The sequence below is a fragment of the Bubalus kerabau genome, chromosome 19, assembly GCF_029407905.1.
Source record: "Bubalus kerabau isolate K-KA32 ecotype Philippines breed swamp buffalo chromosome 19, PCC_UOA_SB_1v2, whole genome shotgun sequence".
NCBI lineage: Eukaryota > Metazoa > Chordata > Mammalia > Artiodactyla > Bovidae > Bubalus > Bubalus kerabau.
The window spans coordinates 20,759,540-20,780,827 of NC_073642.1; the positions used below are offsets into that span (position 1 = coordinate 20,759,540).

At 45.9% G+C, this 21,288-nt stretch overlaps 2 pseudogenes; both read left to right on the forward strand.

The window, feature by feature from the left end:
- The first annotated feature begins 71 nt into the window (after positions 1 to 71).
- On the forward strand, positions 72 to 16,417 carry LOC129634498 (myeloid-associated differentiation marker-like; annotated as a pseudogene).
- Positions 16,418 to 18,474: 2,057 nt separating this feature from the next.
- Positions 18,475 to 19,419, forward strand: LOC129634499 (myeloid-associated differentiation marker-like; annotated as a pseudogene).
- The last annotated feature ends 1,869 nt before the right edge of the window (positions 19,420 to 21,288 follow it).

The following is a 21,288-nucleotide window of genomic DNA, read 5'->3' on the forward strand; positions in this document are numbered from 1 at the left end:
TAGCGAAGGTGACCTGCATGAACATCGCAACCTCCACGTAATCGTCCCGAGGCCTGGACTTCTGGGCCATCATGGGCTACTTCCTCCGAACACTGCAGCTGGTCTCCACCTGCGTGGCCATCTCACTAGTGGGCAGCCTGGACAGCTGGACGGTGCCCACAAGTACCTGGTCCTTTGTTATCTTGTGCTTCTGCTTCGTGGTGACCTTCATCATTCTCATAATTGAATCACTGGCGCTTCATTACTGCTTCCCCTTCTCCTGGGGGGACTTTCTCCTCTGCCATGCCTGCTACCTCGCCCTCTTCTGCCTCTTGGTCTCCATCATTTACCCCACCACCTATGTCCAGTTTTTGTTTTACACCCCCTCCTGGGACCATGCCATCGCTGCTACTGCGTTCTGCTTCATTTCTACTGTGTCTTATGCCACCGAAGCAATCTGGATCTTGGGCTGGCCCCGGACAGGTGATTTCACTGGCTATATAGGCAGCTTGTCATTCCTCCTCAAGATGCTAGAGACACTGGTGGCCTGTGTCATCTTACCCTTCATCAGCAATCCCTACCTGTACATGGACCATCCATTGCTGGTGTCATGCGTGGCCGTGTACTCCATCTGCTTCATCCTGGGGATCGTGACCATCCTGTTGAACCTGGCTAACTGTGAGAACCGGTGGCCCATCTCCTCCTCCATGTTCCATCTGGTGTTAAGCCTGCTGTCTGTCCTTCTCTACATTGGTGCTCTGGTCCTCTGGCCGCTCTACCAATTTGATGAAAAGTTTGGCGGGCAGCCCGAGAGGTCCAGGGATGTGAGCTGTCAACATAGACTTACCAACTATGTATGCGTCTGGGACCAGCGACTGGCCGTGGCCATCCTGACAGCCATCAACCTGCTGATTTACATGGCCGACCTGGTGTACTGGGCCCACCATGTTTCTGTAGGGACTGAGGACCAGCCCGGGGACTCCTGACCACCTCTGCTCACAGGAGGTATCTTTGCCAAGCTCTGACATCCTCTTCCTGGCTCCCTCTCTCCCTCCTCACATCCTCCCTCATTCATCTTGCTCTCCTTTCTATTTCCTTCCCTTCTGCTCTGTTTTGTCTCCTTCCTGTTTTGTGTGGTTGCCCACACCTTGTTTTGTCTCTTTCTCATTTTTTCTGTATTTTCTACTCTTTGGCCCTTTTCTAGTCATCATTGGTTTTCCCATCTCCTGTGTCCTGACCACCTCTCCCCATTTTCCTTCTTCTGATCCATCAGGACCTGAGACTCCTTCCTTCTGGGTCCACCGCCCCCTCCCGCCTCCTGAGGTGCTGACGCCACAGCACACAGCCCTCTGTGCAGCTGTTCACATCCTGGGCCTCATTGCCAAAGCGTGTCTGGCCCCCTTTGGTGGTGCCTTAGTTAGTGTGTGGGGTGGTTTTGAGATGTGGTTGGTAGCTAAGGATCAGGCCTCACTTCCTCCTCGTGGAGGTGGTGGTATACTGCACCTCTCCTTTAAGTTAAAAAAAAAAAAATCTCTGGAGATCAATAATTTCCCTTGGATGGGAGTGCTAATGCAGAGACTTGGATCCCTAGGCCCCCCTTGGTGTTCCATCCCATCTGAGATTGGCTCCAGAATTTTTTCTGGCTTACTAAAACCCATTGCTTACAGACCATGTGGACAAAAAATATTGTGAGTCATTTCTTAAACGATGAATGCTGCTGGCCATCAAGCCTTCAGCCACTGCGGCAGCCCCTCAGTGGGGGCAGCCCGAGGGGAATTCATGATGCAGAAAAGGCACTGGCTTTAGATCATTACGATGAATAAGAAAGGAATGATTCAAACTCCTGCACCTTCTGGCCCTGAGAAAAAGACTAAACTCATTACCTTGAGATTTCTGTTTTTGTGCTTAGTGATAATCCTTTGATATTTGACTACATGTTTTTTATTTTTTTCCCCCAGCAAAAACTCCCATGTATCGTGGCCCCTCCTCACCTCTTTGGAACAGTTCCACAGAGCTATCTGTGATGTGCCTCCCAAGCTATAGTCTTTAGTAAGGTCTCCAAACAGAATGTAACTTACAACTTAGATTGTGAGTTTTTTTTTTTTTTTCCTTCAGTCATATGTTTTTGGTGACTCATGAAGGAACCTAGAGCAGATTTCTCCTGAATTCTATGAAGGACTGGAGGTTGGGTACCTCTTGTGCCCATCTGCCTCCTAAGAGAGTCCAGATGAATATGGGGGAGGTTATCGCATCTCCTATTATTGGGCGATGATGCAAAGTTTGATTTGGCGCTATTAAACTCTTTCCTGGAAGGGTAGGTTTTCCTCGACACTCAGTTTCAAGAAACAGCATCTGGGTTATTCTAAGGTGAAATACACTAGGAAGATTTTGCTCAGTGGAAACACACTGAGTGATATGAAATGAAATCCATATTTTAATGGCAAGAGGAGAAAAGTTTAAACAAAAAATTATTCTTTCCCTGTTTGGGTCTCCTCCCTCCCATTATTGCAAATTGAGAATCTGCATTAATCACACCTTCTAAGTAGATTGACAGCCATGTGGCTCAGATGGTAAAGAATCTGCCTGCAATGTGGGAGATCTGGATTTGATCCTTGGATCGTGAAGATCCCCTGGAGAAGAGCATGGCAACCGACTCCAGTATTCTTGACTGGAGAATTCCATGAACAGAGGAGCCTGGCAGGCTACAGTCCATGGGGTTGCAAAGAGTTGTACAGGACTCAGTGACTAACACTTTCACTTTCTTAAAGAGATAAAATTCCTTCTTTACCATATCAAGGATCACAACTTTTGGGGAGATAAACTTCCTTCCTCTTCTCCTAAGGAGTCACAATGACCTGTACTCACCGCACACTTTATTGAGTTGATCTGAATTGTGTAAAGTGTCAGTAATATCTCACTTGACAAATAACCCTTTGTCATAAAAGCTTATATAACTGTGCTTTGACCTCATGGGTGGAACAATCTCAGAGTGTTGTGAAATACTGTCTCCTAGGTTATAATCCCCAGACTGGCTCAAATAAAAAAGTTTCCACTTGTTTCTTAGACTGTTGATTAATTTTTTCATCATAGTGGTTTATTCTCAGTTGAAAGACATGGAAAATTGCCTACAGAATTATATTTACAAGTTCTTGCTTAATTGAAATTTAAAGGAAATATTGCACCCAAATGGCCAAATTTTATTTACTGGAAACTGCAAAACTAATTAGCTTTGCATGCGCAGCTAGAAAACCAGCTTGATGAACTCTCTCTTTAGAATTCTGATCTTAAAGGAACAAAAGTCATTTAGAGGCACCTTGCATTTTTCTTCCTGTGTTTTTGATTTATAAATATAACAGACCTTCTAAGGTTTTTCCTCCCTGTGTTTTAAGAGTCTCTACCATCAGAAGGAACATGTATGGCAGCCAGTTGAATAGATTAGAATTTTAAGGAGTTTTTTTGATCTGGCTATGCAACTTCCCTAGCTCATAACTGGCCTTTGTCACCTTAACCTTCGTTGAGTCTGCCTATACAACGAAGGCCCTTTACTTCCTCAGACTATTTTGGGGTGGAAGCTTTCTAGATCTTGCGAAGGCTATATCCTTTACACCTTCTTGTGGGGCACCTCAAGCAGCGGCCAGATGATGAACCCTTTAAATTGAGAAAACTTGTAAATTGGTATATTTTCAGAGAGTGTCAGTATAAACAGTTCTTCTCTTGGTATCTGAGGAAAGATAAACAAATTAGAAGGTTGATTAAAATATTTTAGGCTCATCTAAGAACTCCTTTACTTTAAAACAAACAAGGAAAAAGTACAGTTTGGAAAGCTTTATTTGTGGTCCTGGCTTCCCTTCAATGGGTGTTACAAATGTTAATACACTAGATGAACTATTAATTAGATTGATTAACAAGGGAATAAGAAGAAGCTGAGGCAAAATCTAGACATTTCCCAACAAGTTGGAAATTTAAAGGGACTAAACTTAAAAAGATAAGATCTTCATTGTTGTTTAGTAGCTAAGTCTTGTCCAAATCTTTTGCAACCCCATGGACTGTAGCCCAACAGGGTCCTCTGCCCATGGAATTTTCCAGGCAAGAGTACTGGAGTGGGTTGCCATTTCCTTCTTCTGGGGATCTTCCCAACCCAGGGACTGAACCAGCGTCTCCTGTATCTCCTGCATTAGCAGGTGTATTCTTTACCACTGAGCCACCAGGGAAGCCCAAAGAAATCTTTAGATGGCTATTAAGAAATGGGATAAAGAAAACTGATGTCAGTGGGATTAAACAAAAGATTTGATGCAACATGATCTAAGACTAGATGGACCAAATAGAGACCCTGTTTGTTCCCAATGTTAAAAAGCCCCAAACAAATCTGCTCTTTTTACCCCATTTTAAAAATAGATATAGAATTAATGCTTTTGAACTGTGGTGTTGGAGAAGACTCTTGAGAGTCCCTGGGACTGCAAGGAGATCCAACCAGTCCATCCTAAAGGAGATCAGTCCTGGGTGTTCATTGGAGGGACTGATGTTGAAGCTGAAACTCCAGTACTTTGGCCACCTGATGCGGAGAGCTGACTCATTTGAAAAGACCCTGATGCTGGGAAAGATTGAGGGCCAGAAGAGAAGGGGACGACAAAGGGTGATACGGTTGGATGGCATCACCAACTCAATGGACATGGGTTTGGGTAGACTCTGGGAGTTGGTGATGAACAGGGAGGCCTGGCATGCTGTGGTCCATGGGTTTGCAAAGAGTTGGACATGACTGAATGACTGAACTGAACTCAACTGAAAAATAGATAAATAAATATGCTTATTTTAAAGCTGGAAGAAAATTGCACTTGAGATACTTGACCAGGAAACGCTTAGGACAACAGACAACAGGGCAACTAATCAAGTTAAAAGATTAACAAAAGGACCTTTCTTGAACTCTTCCAGTTGGTGATGGCTTATTAATTCCGTGTTCCTCATTAGGACTTCCTGTCGTAAAACAACTCATGCAAATGGTTACTCTGATGTCTGGCCAGGATGGGCGGTTTCAGTCAGTGTGCTTCCCCTAACACATCGCTGGGTTAGGAAGCTCCCCCGGAGGAGGAACTGGCAACCTACTCCAGTATTCTTGCAGAGATATTCCCATGGACAGAGAAGCCTGGTGAGCTATAGTCCATGGGGTTTCCATGGGACTAACACAACTGAGAGACTGAACATGCATGCATGAAAGCTATGGGTTAGCATAAATTTATGAAGAGGCTTGGGTTATATATGCATATTCATGAAGGGGCTTGAGCAGGAGAGAGTTCAGTATAGAATTGGAGCAGGGGTTGTCAGAGTCCAAGCTTTAGTTCATTGAAGTTAGGAGGGTCAGAGAAGGCCAAGATCATTATTCCTTGGGTCCACGTATTAAAAAGCAGAGACACCATTTTGCTGACAAAGATCCATATAGTCAAAGCTATGGCTTTTTCCAGTAGTCATGTACAGATGTGCGAGTTGGACCATAAAGAAGGCTGAGCACAGAAGAATTGATGCTTTCAAATTATGGTGCTAGAGAAGACTCTTGAGAGTCCCTTGGGCAGCAAGGAGATCAAATCAGTCAATCCTAAAGGAAATCAGTCCTGAATATTCACTGGAAAGACTGATACTGAAGCTGAAACTCCAATACTTTGGCCACCTGATGTGAAGAGCCAACTCATTGGAAAAGACCCTGATGATGGGAAAGATCGAGGGCAGGAGGAGAATGGGGGTGACAGAGAATGAGATAGTTGGATGGCATCACCACCTCAATGAACATGACTTTGAGCAAACTCCAGGAGATAGTGAAGGACAGGGAGGCCTGACTGCAGTTCCTAGGGCCACCAAGAGTCAGACATGACTTAGCAACTGAAAAATCACCAGTTGATTTAATGCTTGAGCACTGGGGGTGAGAAAAGGGTTGAATTCTACAAAACAGCTCAAAAATTCTTCAGGCTAATATTTACCATTGAAACGAAAGAAAAGTCTTTATAACTAATTCTTTCTTTGCTATTGTTACTTCTTTTTCATGAGTTACTTGTCTTGAGTCGCTTGTTCCTGCATTCTTTTGTCCCTATAAGATAATTAATTCCTTTTCAAGGGCAAGTATTGTGGCCATACTTGCCATAATACCTGTCTGAGGGACAGATGTATATACTCTGTCTTGTTATACCAGGCAGGGGAAGCATTGCCCAGTGAGACATAATTATATCTTGGGAATAATTAGATTCTCACAATATAATTAGGCAAAGGACATATAACCATCTTATATAATGGCCATTTAAATATACCAATTTATGTAAACTTTCATCTCAGTGTTGTTGATTTTCATACCTTTAACTTTAGTTTCCTTTAAGAGCCCATTAATAAGCCTTGGTCTTAAAGAAGTCCTAGAAGCTTCCCTTTTTATCCCTGGACATTTTTCCCATTTGAAGTCCCCAGTGAGGGGTTGAACCAAAGGACACAAGAACCCTCTGACCCTCCTAACTTCAATGAACTAAAGCTTGGACTCTGACAACCCCTGCTCCAATTCTATACTGAACTCTCTCCTGCTCAAGCCCCTTCATGAATATGCATATATAACCCAAGCCTCTTCATAAATTTATGCTAACCCATAGCTTTCATGCATGCATGTTCAGTCTCTCAGTTGTGTTAGTCCCATGGAAACCCCATGGACTATAGCTCACCAGGCTTCTCTGTCCATGGGAATATCTCTGCAAGAATACTGGAGTAGGTTGCCAGTTCCTCCTCCGGGGGAGCTTCCTAACCCAGCGATGTGTTAGGGGAAGCACACTGACTGAAACCGCCCATCCTGGCCAGACATCAGAGTAACCATTTGCATGAGTTGTTTTACGACAGGAGGTCCTAATGAGGAACACGGAATTAATAAGCCATCACCAACTGGAAGAGTTCAAGAAAGGTCAAAAAGTGACACCACGTGTCCAAAACCAACCACCTCCCAGAATCCTTCTCGCTGGCATCCATCTTGGCTGAACAAGATGGAACCACTAGGAAGGACCCTGAGTCAGAATGATTGGCTAAAGACAACTCAGAAACTAATCCCATTACCATAAAACCTGAGACCATGAACCATGTGGCAGAGCAGTTCTCCTGGGTTCCCTTACCCTACTGCTCTCTGCTTGGGCACACCTTCCCAATAAAATTTCTTGCTTTGTCAGCACATGTGTCTCCTCGGACAATTCAATTTCAAGGGTTAGACAAGAGCCCAATTTTGGGCCCTGGAAGGGGTCCCCCTTCCTGGAGCAAATGGAGACTAACATCCTGACCACTTGGGGAACTCAGGGACCAGCTTGCCCACCAATGGGCCAGACTCAGCAGCCACAACTAAAACCCTTTTGTCCCTGGTCTCCTCCTGATGTGGACAAATGGCCAAAGTGTCCCGACCAGATAAGAAACAAAAGACTTTATGGACCTCTCTCCCCTTCCTTCTCTCTTTCCTCTCCTTAACCCTTCCTATTCTACCTTTTTTTTCTAGTCCCACCTTCCTGGATGCAGGAATCTGGTCAAAGTGCCTGAGCCTGAGCTGAGAATTGGAGACCAATCACCTTCTCCTGGCATAGAACTTGAATTCTGCTTCTGTTCTGAATTCTGGTTCTGTTCTGTTCTGGTCTGATTTTTTGTTGGGCCAAGTTCCCTAGAGGCCCAAGGTAAAGTCCCATAACACCTGGGTATCTGCAGGTAGCAGGAGAAATTTGTAAGACCATCTTTTTTGCTCTCCTCTCCCACCTCTTCTTCCCTCTTCTTTCAACCTGGCTTATTTTCATTTACTCTGTTAGTACTTGGATCTGAAGTTCTGTGTCTCTATAGGAGGTTTCCTGAGAGACTGAAATCTTGTATTTAAGGGAGCATCTGATTAGGACTGCCAGGTCTATGTGTGTGTTTTATATTCTGTGTTCTGTATTGTGATTTGTGATGGCCATTTTGCTTTGTGTCGCCACCATTTGGTTTAGACCTGGCACCATTTTGCTAGAACTTGATTTTCTTTCCCTGTGCCTTGAGACCTGGGCCCTCAGTAAACACTTATTTAGGTCATCTTTAACTCTTGAAACTGAGGAAAAATGGGAAGAAGTCTTCAAAAATTTTATTTGTTCTAACATTTATTTATAAGCTAATGAATTTTATATTGTAGGATGGCAGAGTAGAAGAATGTATGCTCAACTTCTCCTGTAAGAACTCCAAAATTGCAACTTGCTGCTGAACAACCATCTACAGGAGAATGTTGGATCCCACAAAAAAAAGATACCCCACATCCAAGGGCAAAGAAGAAGCCTGAACAAGATGGTAGGAGGGGCAAGATTGCCTTTAGAATCAAACCCCATACCCACCAGAGACACTCGGAGGGCTCAAACAAAACCTTGTGTACACCAGGACCCAGAGACCCCACAAGAGTCTGAGCCAGGCCTGCCTTTGAGTGTTTGAATGTCTCCTGTGGAGGCATGGATCAGCAGTGGCTACATGTGGACAGGGGCTCTGCCTTCATCAGACCTGGGAAGCACTATGTGTGGCATAAATCCTCTTGGAGGAGGCCATAATTAGCTCCACCATAGAGCCACTGAGCAGACGACCCAAAAACTGGAGAACAATTATATCAAAGAAGTTCTTGCACTGTCACAAAAGTTCTGGGGCTCACAACAGATTCCCCAACCTAACTTGACTTTGGAGGCCAATGGGATTTGATTACGGAACTTCCACAGGACTAGGGAAACAGACTCTTGAAGGGCACAAACAAAACCTTGTATGCACCAGGACCCAGGAGGAAGAAGCACTGACCCCACAAGAGACTGAGCCAGACTTGCCTATTAGTGTCCTGGAGTCTCCTGTGGAGTCGTGGGTTGACAATGGCTTGCTGTGGGGTCAGGAGCACTGAATACCCCAGTCCTGGGAGCCGTGGGGTGTGCTGGCATAAGTCTTTTTGCAGGAGGTCGCCATTACCACCATTCAGTTCATTTTAGTCTCTCAGTTGTGTCCGACTCTTTGTGACCCCATGGACTGCAGCACTCCAGGCCTCCCTGTCCATCACCAACTGCCAGAGTTTACTCAAACTCATGTCCATTGAGTTTGTGATGACATCCAAACATCTCATCCTCTGTCATCCCCTTCTCCTCCAGCCTTCAATCTTTCCCAGCATCAAGGTCTTTTCAAATGAGTCAGCTCTTCGCATCAGGTGGCCAAAGTATTGGAGTTTCAGCTTCCAGGATCAGTCCTTCCAATGAATATTCAGGACTGATTTCCTTTAGGATGGACTGGTTGGATTTCCCTGCAGTTCAATGGACTCTCAAGAGTCTTCTCCAACACCACAGTTCAAAAGCATTAATTCTTTAGTGCTCAGCTTTCTTCATAGTCCAACTCTCATATCCATACATGACTACTGGAAAAACCATAGCCTTGACTAGATGGACTTTTGTTGGCAAAGTAATGTCTCTTCTTTGTAATATGCTGTCTAGTTTGGTCATAACTTTTCCTCCAAGGAGTAAGTGTCTTTTTGTTTCATGGCTGCAGTCACCATCTTCAGAGATTTTGGAGCCCCCAAAAATAAAGTCTGCCACTATTTCCACTGTTTCTCCATCTATTTGCCATGAACCGATGGGACTGGATGCTATGATCTTTGTTTTCTGAATGTTGAGCTTTAAGCCAACTTTTTCACTCTCCTCTTTCACTTTCATCAAGAGGCTCTTTAGTTCTTCACTTTCTGCATGCATAAGCGTGGTATCATCTGCATATCTGAGATTATTGATATTTCTCCCAGCAATCTTGATTCTAGATTGACCATAGTTTGCCCTCAGGCCAAACTACAGGGAGGGAACACACAGCCCCACCCATCAGCAGAAAATTGGATTAAAGATTTACTGAGCAGGGCCCTGACCAACAGAGCTAGACCCAGATTCCCCAACAGACAGTTCCTCCCATCAGGAAGCTTTCACAATCCTCTTATTGTTATCCATCAGAGGGCAGACAGAATGAAAACCACAATCACAGAAAACTAACCAAACTAATCACATAGATCACAGCCTTGTCTAACTCAACGAAACTATGAGCCATGCCCTGTAGGGCCACCCAAGATGGACAGGTCCTGGTGGAGAGTTCTGACCAAAAGTGGTTCACTGGAGAAGGGAATGACAAACCACTTCAGTATTCTTGCCTTGAGAACCCTATGAACAGTATGAAAAGGCAAAAAGATATGACATTGAAAGATGAATTCCTCAGCTTGGTAGGTGCCCAATATGCTACTGGAGAAGAGTGGAGAAATAGCTCCAGAAAGAATGAAGAGATGGAGCCAAAGCTAAAGCAGCATCCAGTTGTAGATGTGACTGGTGATGGAAGTAAAGTCCAATTCTGTAAAGAACAATATTGCATAGGAACCTGGAATGTTAGGTCCATGAATCAAGGTAAATTAGAAGTGGTCAAAGAGGAGATGGCAAGAATGAACAGGAACATTTTAGGAAACATTGAACTACAACGGACTGGAATCAGTTCAGTTCAGTTCAGTTCAGTCGCTCAGTCATGTCCGATTCTTTGTGACCCCATGAATTGCAGCATGCCAGGCCTCCCTGTCCATCACCAACTCCCGGAGTTCACTCAGACTCACGTCCATCGAGTCAGTGATGCCATCCAGTCATCTCATCCTCTGTCATCCCCTTCTTCTCCTGCCCCCAATCCCTCCCAGCATCAGAGTCTTCTCCAATGAGTCAACTCTTTGCATGAGGTGACCAAAGTACTGGAGTTTCAGCTTTAGCATCATTCGTTCCAAAGAAACCCCAGGGCCAATCTCCTTCAGAATGGACTGGTTGGATCTCCTTGCAGTCCAAGGGACTCTCAAGAGTCTTCTCCAACACCGCAGTTCAAAAGCATCAATTCTTCGGTGCTCAGCTTTCTTCACAGTCTAACTCTCACATCCATACATGACCACAGGAAAAACCATAGCCTTGACTAGACGGACCTTTGTTGGCAAAGTAATGTCTCTGCTTTTGAATATGCTATCTAGGTTAGTCATAACTTTCCTTCCAAGGAGTAAGTGTCTTTTAATTTCATGGCTGCAGTCACGATCTATAGTGATTTTGGAGCCCCCCAAAATAAAATCAGCCCCTGTTTCCATTGTTTCCCCATCTATTTCCCATGAAGTGATGGGACTGGATGCCATGATCTTCGTTTTCTGAATGTTGAGCTTTAAGCCAACTTTTTCACTCTCCACTTTCACTTTCATCAAGAGGCTTTTTAGTTCCTCTTCACTTTCTGCCATAAGGGTGGTGTAATCTGCATATCTGGGGTTATTGATATTTCTCCCGGCAATCTTGATTCCAGCTTGTGCTTCTTCCAGCCGAGCGTTTCTCATGATGTACTCTGCATATAAGTTAAATAAGCAGGGTGACAATATACAGCCTTGACATACTCCTTTTCCTATTTGGAACCAGTCTGTTGGACTGGAACAGGCGAATTTAATTCAGATGACCATTACATCTACTACTGTGGGAAAGAATCCCTTAGAAGAAATGGAGTAGCCCTCATAGTCAACAAAAGAGTCCAAAATGCAGTACTTGGATGCAATCTCAAAAATGACAGAATGATCTCTGTTCATTTCCAAGGCAAACCATAAAATATCACAGTAATCCAAGTCTATGCCCCAACCACTAATGCCAAAGAAGCTAAAGGGTTCCATGAAAACCTACAAGACCTTCTAGAACTAATACCCAAAAAAGATGTCCTTTTAATCACAGGGGACTGGCATGTAAAAGGAAGTCAAAAGATACCTGGAGTAACAGGCAAATTTGGCCTTGGAGTACAAAATGAAGCAGGGCAAAGGTTAACAGACTTTTACCAAGAGAATGCACCGATCACAACAAAAACACTCTCTTCTAACAACACAAGAGAAGACTCTACACATGGACATCACCATACGGTCAATATCAAAATCAGGTTGATTATTTTCTTTGCAGTCAAAGTTGGAGAAGCTCTATACTGTCAGCAAAAACAAGACCAGGAGTGGACTGTGGCTCGGATAATGAACTCCTTATTGCCAAATTCAGACTTAAATTGAGGAAAGTAGGTAGAACCATTAGATCATTCAGGTATGACTTAAATCAATTCTCTTATGACTATACAGTGAACGTGAAAAATAGATTCAAGGGATTAGATCTGATAGACAGAGTGCCTGAAGAACTATGGACGGAGGTTTGTAACATTGTACAGGAGGCTGTGATCAAAATTATCCCCAAGAAAAAGAAATGGAAAAAGGCAAAATGGTTGAGGAGGCTTTACAAATAGCTGAGAAAAGAAGAGAAGCAAAAGGCAAAGGAGAAAAGAAAAGATATATTCATCTGAATGCAGAATTCCAAAGAATAGCAGGAGAGATAAGAAAGCCTTCCTCAGTGATCAATGCAAAGAAATAGAGGAAAACAACAGAATGGGAATGACTAGAGATCTCTTCTAGAAAATTAGAGATACCAAGGGAACATTTCATGCAAAGATGGGCTCGATAAAGAACAGAAATGGTATGGACCTAACAGAAGGAGAAGATATTAAGAAGAGGTGGCAAGAATACACAGAAGAACTGTACAAAAAAGATCTTCACGACCCAGATAATCACAAAGGTGTGATCACTCACACTCATCTAAAGCTGGACATCCTGGAATGTGAAGTCAGATGGGCCTTAAGAAGCATCACTACGAACAAAGCTAGTGGAGGTGATGGAATTCCAGTTGAGCTATTTCAAATCCTAAAAGATGATGCTGTGAAAGTGCTGCACTCAAGATGCCAGCAAATTTGGAAAACTCAGCCACAGGACTGGAAAGGGCCAATTTTCATTCCAATCCCAAAGAAAGGTAATGCCAAAGAATGTTCAAACTACTGCACAATTGCACTCATCTCACATGCTAGTAAAGTAATGCTCAAAATTGTCCAAGCCAGGCTTCAGCAATATGTGAACTGTGAACTTCCAGATGTTCAAGCTGGTTTTAGAAAAGGCAGAGGAACCAGAGATCAAATTGCCAACATCCACTGGATCATGGAAAAAGCAAGAGAGTTCCAGAAAAACATCTATTTCTGCTTTATTGACTATGCCAAAGCCTTTGACTGTGTGGATCACAACAAACTGTGGAAAATTCTAAAAGAGATGGAAATATCAGACCACCTCTTGAGAAACCTATATACAGGTCAGGAAGCAACAGTTAGAACTGGATATGGAACAACAGACTGGTTCCAAATAGGAAAAGGAGTTTGTCAAGGTTGTATATTGTCACCCTGTTTATTTAACTTATATGCAGAGTACATCATGAGAAACGTTGGACTGGAGGAAGCACAAGCTGGAATCAAGATTGCTGGGAGAAATATCAATAACTTCAGCTATGCAGAGGACACCACCCTTATGGCAGAAAGTGAAGAGGAACTAAAAAGCCTCTTGATGAAAGTGAAAGTGGAGAGTGAAAAAGTTGGCTTAAAGCTCAACATTAAGAAAACGAAGATCATGGCATCTGGTCCCATCACTTCATGGGAAATAGATGGGGAAACAGTGGAAACAGTGGCTGACTTTATTTTTCTAGGCTCCAAAATCACTGTGGATATGATTGCAGCCATGAAATTAAAAGACACTTACTCCTTGGAAGGAAAGTTATGACCAACCTAGACAGCATATTCAAAAGTAGAGACGTTACTTTGCCAACAAAGGTCCGTCTAGTCAAGGCTATGGTTTTTCCAGTGGTCATGTATGGATGTGAGAGTTGGATTATAAAGAAAGCTCAGTGCCGAAGAATTGATGCTTTTGAACTGTGGTGTTGGAGAAGACTCTTGAGAGTCCCTTGGACTGCAAGGAGATCCAGCCAGTCCATCCTAAAGGAGATCAGTCCTGGGTGTTCATTGGAGGGACTGATGTTGAAGCTGAAACTCCAATACTTTGGCCACCTGATGCGGAGAGCTCATTTGAAAAGACCCTGATGCTGGGAAAGATTAAGGGCCGGAGGAGAGGGGAACAACAGAGGATGATATGATTGGATGGCATCACTGACACAATGGACATGGGTTTGGGTGGGCTCGGGGAGTTGGTGATGGACAGGGAGGCCTGGAGTGCTGTGGTTTATGGGGTCAGAAAGAGTCTGACACGAATGAGGGACTGAACTGAACTAATAATTTATAAACAAATTAAAACAATTATATTTTCTCTCTGACTCCTCCAGAGACTGAAAACTCTTAGGTTTCCAGTTACTTTATCAGATGAGTTAGGAAGGTTATCTCATTAACAGGTACAGAAATCTCAAGGAATTTTTGAGACCTTGAAAAGGGAAGAATTCACTTAGATTTGTTAGGCGAAATCTGTGATAAGCCTTTGGTGTGACTTTCCCAGCCCTGTTTTATTTTAAAAGTTCAGTCTGAGATTAAAGTTTCAGCAAAGCAAAAAGTCTATGATCGATTATGGTTATATAAATTATCAGGCCAAATTTATTGACAGCAAACCTGTTTTGAAAACAAATTAGCCTTAATTTGGTTATATTTGATAAAAATGAGGGTAATTTTAGGGAGAAAAAGATGTTTCAATAAATATCAAATCCCAGTCTGTTAATGGAGGTCTGTATCTAGTCAGACTCACTTTCTGGATAGTTCTTTGCTGTTGTGGGATATTAATGTAACATTGAATTCTTAAAGAACACCCTAAGTTTGTTTCTGAAGCTTATCTCAGTAGTCTACCTTTGGATGAAGATCAGATGCCTCATGACCCGCAACCAGGACTGGCAAAAGACACAATTTAAGGGACTGTCTCCACCTTGGATGAAAGAATCTTTTTATCAGGTATTCTTAACTAGCTCATGCATACTGAAATTGAAGGGAAATTGACTCTTGGATTAATTCCCATTTCCAAAGGCCCCTACACTGGACTGGTCTATAGAGAGGACAGCTGACTTGATCTCACCTTAAAATGACACTCAAACAGAGGGGAATCTACATTACACCAGGACAAGAAGAAGACAACATCAGAGACTGATAGCTTGCCCAAGATGCTGGACCTGATTCGTATGATCATATGATCATTTATAATGTTTTCTTGACTTCTTATGTTGCAGGAAGGAGGACTCCTTCCAGGGCCCAAAAGTGGGCTCTTGCCTAACACTCAGAAATGAATTATCTGAGGAGACACATAAGCAAGAGATTTTACTGGGAAGGGGCGCCCAGGCGGAGAGCAGTAAAGAGTAAGAGAATCCAGGGGAACTGCTTTGCCACATGGCTTGCAGTCTTGGGTTTTATGGTGATGGAATTAGTTTCTGGATTGTCTTTAGCCAATCCTTCTGACTCAGAGTCTTTCCTGGTGGTGCATGCCTTGTTCAGCCAAGATGAATGCCAGCAAGAAGGATTCTACGAGGTGGTTAGACACATGGTGTCAATTTTGAACCTTTCCTAAACTCTCCTGGTTGGTGGTGGCGTATTAGTTTCGTGTTCCTTACCAGGACCTCCAGTCATAAAACAACTCATGCAAATGGTTACCATGGTGCCTGGCCAGGTAACTGGAATGGATTGAGGGTGTCATGTGACAGGCCTTCTGATAAGCCCTTCACAGGCTTTTATTCACTTAATTGATACAAAGTAGGGATTAAGCCCATTATACAGATGGAGAAACTGAGGCTCTGATGAGTAACTAGCCCAGGATCATCCAACTCTGAAATGTCTGCCAAAGGTCCAGAGCCTTCTGTAACTATGAGTGTCCATTTCTCCTCCACTTCTTTGCCCTTCTGGCACCTCCTCCTTCCTTCTTTTGTCCTGGCCATGACCTTCACAAATCACTGTCTTCCAGTCCACATGCCTGGCTGCTGGGCAGGCAGGAATCAGCCACATCCAGGCTGTGCTCTGACGGGGGTACCACATGCTCTGACTCTAATCCATGAATAAGCTCATGGATTAGAGTGGAGGAGGGGCTACTGGTAGACTCAGGCAAACCTGATGATTTCCAGGTGGGGGAACTGAGGCCCAGAGAGGGCACATACCTTACCCAGGGTCACACAGCACAAACCCCCATGCCTCTCCTTCCCCAAGTCCTCCCTTGTGCCATCAAATGGATCCAAAGTTGTCATTTAACTTTAGGTGGAATAAAGGGTGACTTTGAGGATGTTGGTGGGAGAGCAACTGGGGAACAGGCAGCATGACACCCCCAGCTTCCCTCATGCTAGTGCCCCTTCGCCACCCAGGCAGTGCCCACTGGGAGGCCAGCAGGCTCCAGGACTCCACTGGCAATTGGGGCTCAAGGAGCTTTGTGAGTCCAGGGAGGTTCTCAGGGTTTGCTCTGTGTTTCTCTTTCCAGCCTCAGCTTGTCCCAGGGTTTATTATCAGCAAAGATGATAAGGCCCCTGATGTCAGGAAGCTGGCTGGGGCTCAGGGTGCTGGCCCTTCAGCCCTGGGGACCTCTCAGCAAATAGTCCTTTGGAAACAGGGCAGGTGTCTCTGAGGAGGGGGCAGGCTGCGAGGGGCCTCACTCCCCCAACAATGGACCCTGGAGGAGCCCCTGTGTGAGCAGAACTGCAGCCCTGGTTGGCGGGACTACCTTGGGCAGGTGACCTGGGCAATTCTGTGGTCTCCAGGGTCCCTGCCACTCTGGCCACGTGTCCCTGTCACAGCCCTGAAACCCCTTCAGGCCCCTGTTTTCCTGTCTGAGTTCCAGTCCAGGCCCCTCCTCCATGGGGAAGATTGGCTTCATGCCTGCATCCCTTCTGGGTCAGAAGATACCCACTGGGCTGCCCCAGGGCCACTGGGACCCTGGGGTCCCCCCAGTCATTTCCACTCTGCTCCTCGCCAACCCCAGTCCCGGGAGCATCCTCAGGGCTGGCCCCTCCCAGGGGTCCTGCAGGAGTCTCCTCTTTCAGCTCCTGCCCTTAAAAGGGGTCTGATCATCCATCCATCATCACCCCCTCCCTGAGATGCCCTGAAAACCTCCACATCAGCATCAGACAGAGCATCCCTGTTCATTTCCAATCCCTTCTTCCAGCTTGGAAGCTGCTAACCAGTCTCCCAGGCCAGGAGAATCCTCACAGGTAGGACTACTGCCAGACTCCCATTTGGATGGCATCTTTGGAGCTTAGGTGTCAAACATTATGTTAATTTATTCTGTGGTTTCCCCATGATGCTCCACCTTGGAGTCATGCTGGGTGGTGTCCCCTGTTCCAGTGGAGAGGAACCACATGTTAAGGCAAAATTAGGGGAGGTGATTCAGAATAGTTTCTACTTCCCATGTCATCTTGTCCCCATGGCCTTGCTCTCATCCCATGGTTCCTCCCTATTAATCTTTGATCCCACTCCTCCGGGTGGGGCTGTGTCCCCTCAGATGGCAGCTCCTGCTAGTGATGCTGCAGGGAGGACAGGCTGGGACACACGTGTCTTCAGGTTGCTGTGGAAGGAAGACCTGCAGCTGTGTCCTGGGTCCCAGAGCTCGAGTTTGGTCCTGGGCTTCCACCCATGGGCCCTACCAACTTGTGCGGTACAGAACAAAGTGCTCAAACCCACAGCTTTGGTACTTTTATCTGAATTTCCACTTCCTAGCCATGGTACGAGAGAGGGAAATGGCAACCCACTCCAGTATTCTTGCCTGGAGAATCCCAGGGACAGAGGAGCCTGGTGGGCTGCTTTTGTCTATGGGGTCACACAGAGTCAGACATAACTAAAGCAACTTGGCAGCAGCAGCAGCCATGGTACGAAATTAGGGATGGTACTTAAGTCTGTGAATGTTTTGTGTTTCCTCCTCTGCAAAATGGAGTTAACTGTACAATCCAGGACCTCATTCCTGAAACATTTGGGGTCATATATCCTCCAGAATTCAGAATTTTTCAGCTTCAGTCATGAAACATGGTGAATCTACCCTGTATGATGTAACACCCCCTGGGGTCTTAAAGCACCTTACAGTCAAACCCAGTAGTGTTTCTTCAACCAAAGGTTTAAACATTCACACTAAGTGAAATAAAGATCAGAAACTGTCTCATGTCTGTTGAGGTAAAATTTTATTTCCAAATGAATTACTTTAATTTAATATTATATTTATTAAAGATTCCAATTTGGAGCAAAATCCATGACATTAAAGGCCAAATGAATTTTTTTTTTTTAATTCTTTTTGAATTTTCAGAGACATGAAAATTGAGTAACGTAGATAAGGACCATCCTACCCTGTGTTTCTGCAGATAACGTCATGTACCACAAAGTAATAATTTAAAAAAATATATTCATGGTTTAATACCAGACCTAACCCAGCTGTGAGGTTTTGGATAAGATAAGTCTCCTGACAAGGCCAAGGGTAATGGGTGGGGAGAATCATTCTGAAGCGGTTGTGCTGTTACCCAGGTGTCTGAGCCACTGGTTCTAACTCCACAGATCCTGAGCTTCAGCGGTCACAGGACTCTGAGTCTTTTCCAGGCATCTGACTTAATCCCCCTCCAGAGCTGGATCTTTCTCTGATGGGTCCTCAGGGAAGACCACTGCCATATTGGTGACAGAGACTGATCTGACTTCGTGATCACCATGTGCTCATCCTCAAGCCTGCTTTCTGCAATCCTCCTGGGCTACTTCCTCCGCCTGTTGCAGCTGCTCTCCACCTGCCTGGCCTTCTCCCTTGTGGCCAGCGTGGGCACTTGGATGGGGGCCGTGAGTAACTGGTCTGTATTCATCTGGTGCTTCTGCTTTCTCGTGACCCTCATCATCCTCATAATCGAGTTCTGTGGGCTCCAGTCCCGCTTCCCCTTCTCCTGGTACAACTTTCTCATCACCTATGCCTGTTACGCTGCCCTCCTCTGCATCTCGGCCTCCATCGTTTACCCCATCACTTACATCTGGTTCTTCCCCCATGGCCGCTCCAAGGATCATGCCATCGCCGCCACTGCATTCTCCTGCATTGCTTCTGTGGCTTATGCCAGCGAAGTGGCCTGGGCTCGTACCTGGGTCTGGCTTGGTGTGATCACCGGCTACATGGTCACTGTGCCAGGACTGCTCAAGGGGCTGGAGACTTTTGTGGCTTGTATCATCTTCACCTTTATCATTGACAGCCACCTGTACGTGCACCAGCCGGCCCTGGTGTGGTGCGTGGCCGTGTACTTCATCTGCTTCCTCCTGGCAGCCGCGGCCCTTCTGCTGAACTGGTGTGACTGAGACAACAGGCTGCCCATTGCCTTTCCCACTTGTCTTTTGGGGCTGACCCTGCTCTCTGTCCTCCTCTACACCAGTGCTCTGGTCCTCTGGCCTCTCTACCAGTTTGACGAGCAGTTTGGTGGCCAGCCCGAGCGGTCGAGCTGCAATGATGGGCTCATCTACTCTGTTTGTACCTGGGACCAACAACTAGCTGTGGCCGTCCTAACAGCTATCAACCTGCTGATTTATGTGGTCGACTTGGTGTTCTTGGCCCACATGGTTTTTTCAAGGACCGAGGATCAGCTCAGGGGCTCCCAGTTCCCTCTTCTTTACAAGTCATGATGTCCTCTTCCTGGATCCTTATTTAGGGACCTCCCTCGGGTTTGGCTGCCTCTTTTCAGAAGTCCAATGGTGAGGGACAAGTGTTGGTTAAAAGAAAAATAGCTTTATTGAGGAAGCTGCTAATCCTGGGGAGAATGTGAAGTCATGTCCCAAAGAATCCACTCCTAACTCCCCAGATTTTCCTCATAGTTTATATAAAGAAAAGAGGAAGAGTATAAGCTAGGGGGGCTTTCCAGGTGGTGCTAGTGGTAAAGAACCTGCCTGCCAATGCAGGAGGTATAAGAGACGCAGGTTCGATCCCTGTATCAGGAAGATCCCCTGCAGGAGGGCATGGCAACCTACTCCAGTATTCTCACAGTGCCCTGCCCCCATCCAGAGTGTGGGAAGCCCCTGGATGGCACACCTGGCCTCAGGATCTGGATTCTGTGCCTGGCTATGCCTGGGCCCTGGGCTCATGGATGAAGCCAGGGCTGCTCCAGACACCTGCCAAGTCCAGGGTGTCAGAGGCCTTGGGGACTCATCCCTGACCCACCTCTGCCCCGGACATCAGGATTTTAGCAGGGAAGGCCTGGGTCCTATGGCACCTGGATTCAGCCCCCAGTCCCCTCTCTGTCCTGTGTCTGCAGGACAGCGTGCTGTGACATAACTCAGTGGAAGACCCCAGGGCAGCCATGGAGCTCTACCGCATCTCCAGGAGAATTTGAGAGCAGTGAGGGCTACATGCCTGGTGGAGTCCAGCCTCCTCCCCAAGGACTAGAGGCCTTCATCTCTTCAGGACAAAAACTCTCTTGCTTTGGGAACGTGCATCTTTAGCAGTAACATGGCTCCATATCCTCTCTACTCCCTCGGGTCCTCCTCTTATCTCTTTCTTTTTTCTCTCTGAGCTGAGAGTCAGTGGACACCACCCAGCACTGAGACGGCAACAAAGGCTTGAGCTGGGATGGAGACAAGTGTCAATTTCCTTAACATCCTGAATCCTGTGGGTCCAAGAAGATGTCCCTGGGACTTAATTAATACCCTGCCTCCACCTCACTTTTCCAGTTGCATTTATTCCCTGGAGGGTGACATTATTTCTTGGGGGTGACACCCCCCCTCAGAGGTGCATTCATCTCAATTTGATATTGGTGCCTCAGCATTGGGGAGCTTCCAGGCAAGGGTGCAGGAAGAGGGATGGGTGCCCCCTGCTGACCTTCAGCACCTCATCCCTCCTCTCGTTTATAAAATTAGGAAGCAAGGGTAGTGGACTTGCAAGATTGTGCATCTGTGGGAATGAGGTTGGAATCCTTCCTTTGGGTCCAGGAGTCGTGTCCTGGACACTGTGTCCTGGTCTGGCTGCAGTGCCCCACCCAGAGATCCTGCAACAGCACCCCTATTTCAGTCAGGTCAGTCCCTGTTGGAAAACCAGCCAGGAAAAAACAGAGTGTGGAGACTTTAGGTGGGGGCTGATGGACAGCATCACTCTCCTTCCACCCACCAGCCTCTCTACAAGGACATTCACAGCCAGCCTCACAGACAAGGGCCACGTGGATTGGCAGCCAGCACTGCCATCCCCAACCAGGGTGGACAGCCAGGTGCCTGAGGCCACAGGAGAGAGGGTCTCTCTCCACTCAAAGCTGGATTGAGGAAGTCATCTCCATGATTTTCCAAGAAAAGCCAGAGAATGGGAACATCTGTGCCCTCAGCTCTGTTCTGGATGCAGCTCAGGCCACAGTCCGGGGGACATCAGATGGAGTCACCCTGCCTGCCAGCCACCTCTGGCTGGCTGAGAAGAGAGCCTCTGGCTACTGCCCCAGGAGACAGGGAGCCCAGGCCAGGCAGGGAGCAAGGGAAGGGCCTGAGACTTGGGCACCGAGGGGGCTTCTCCATCAA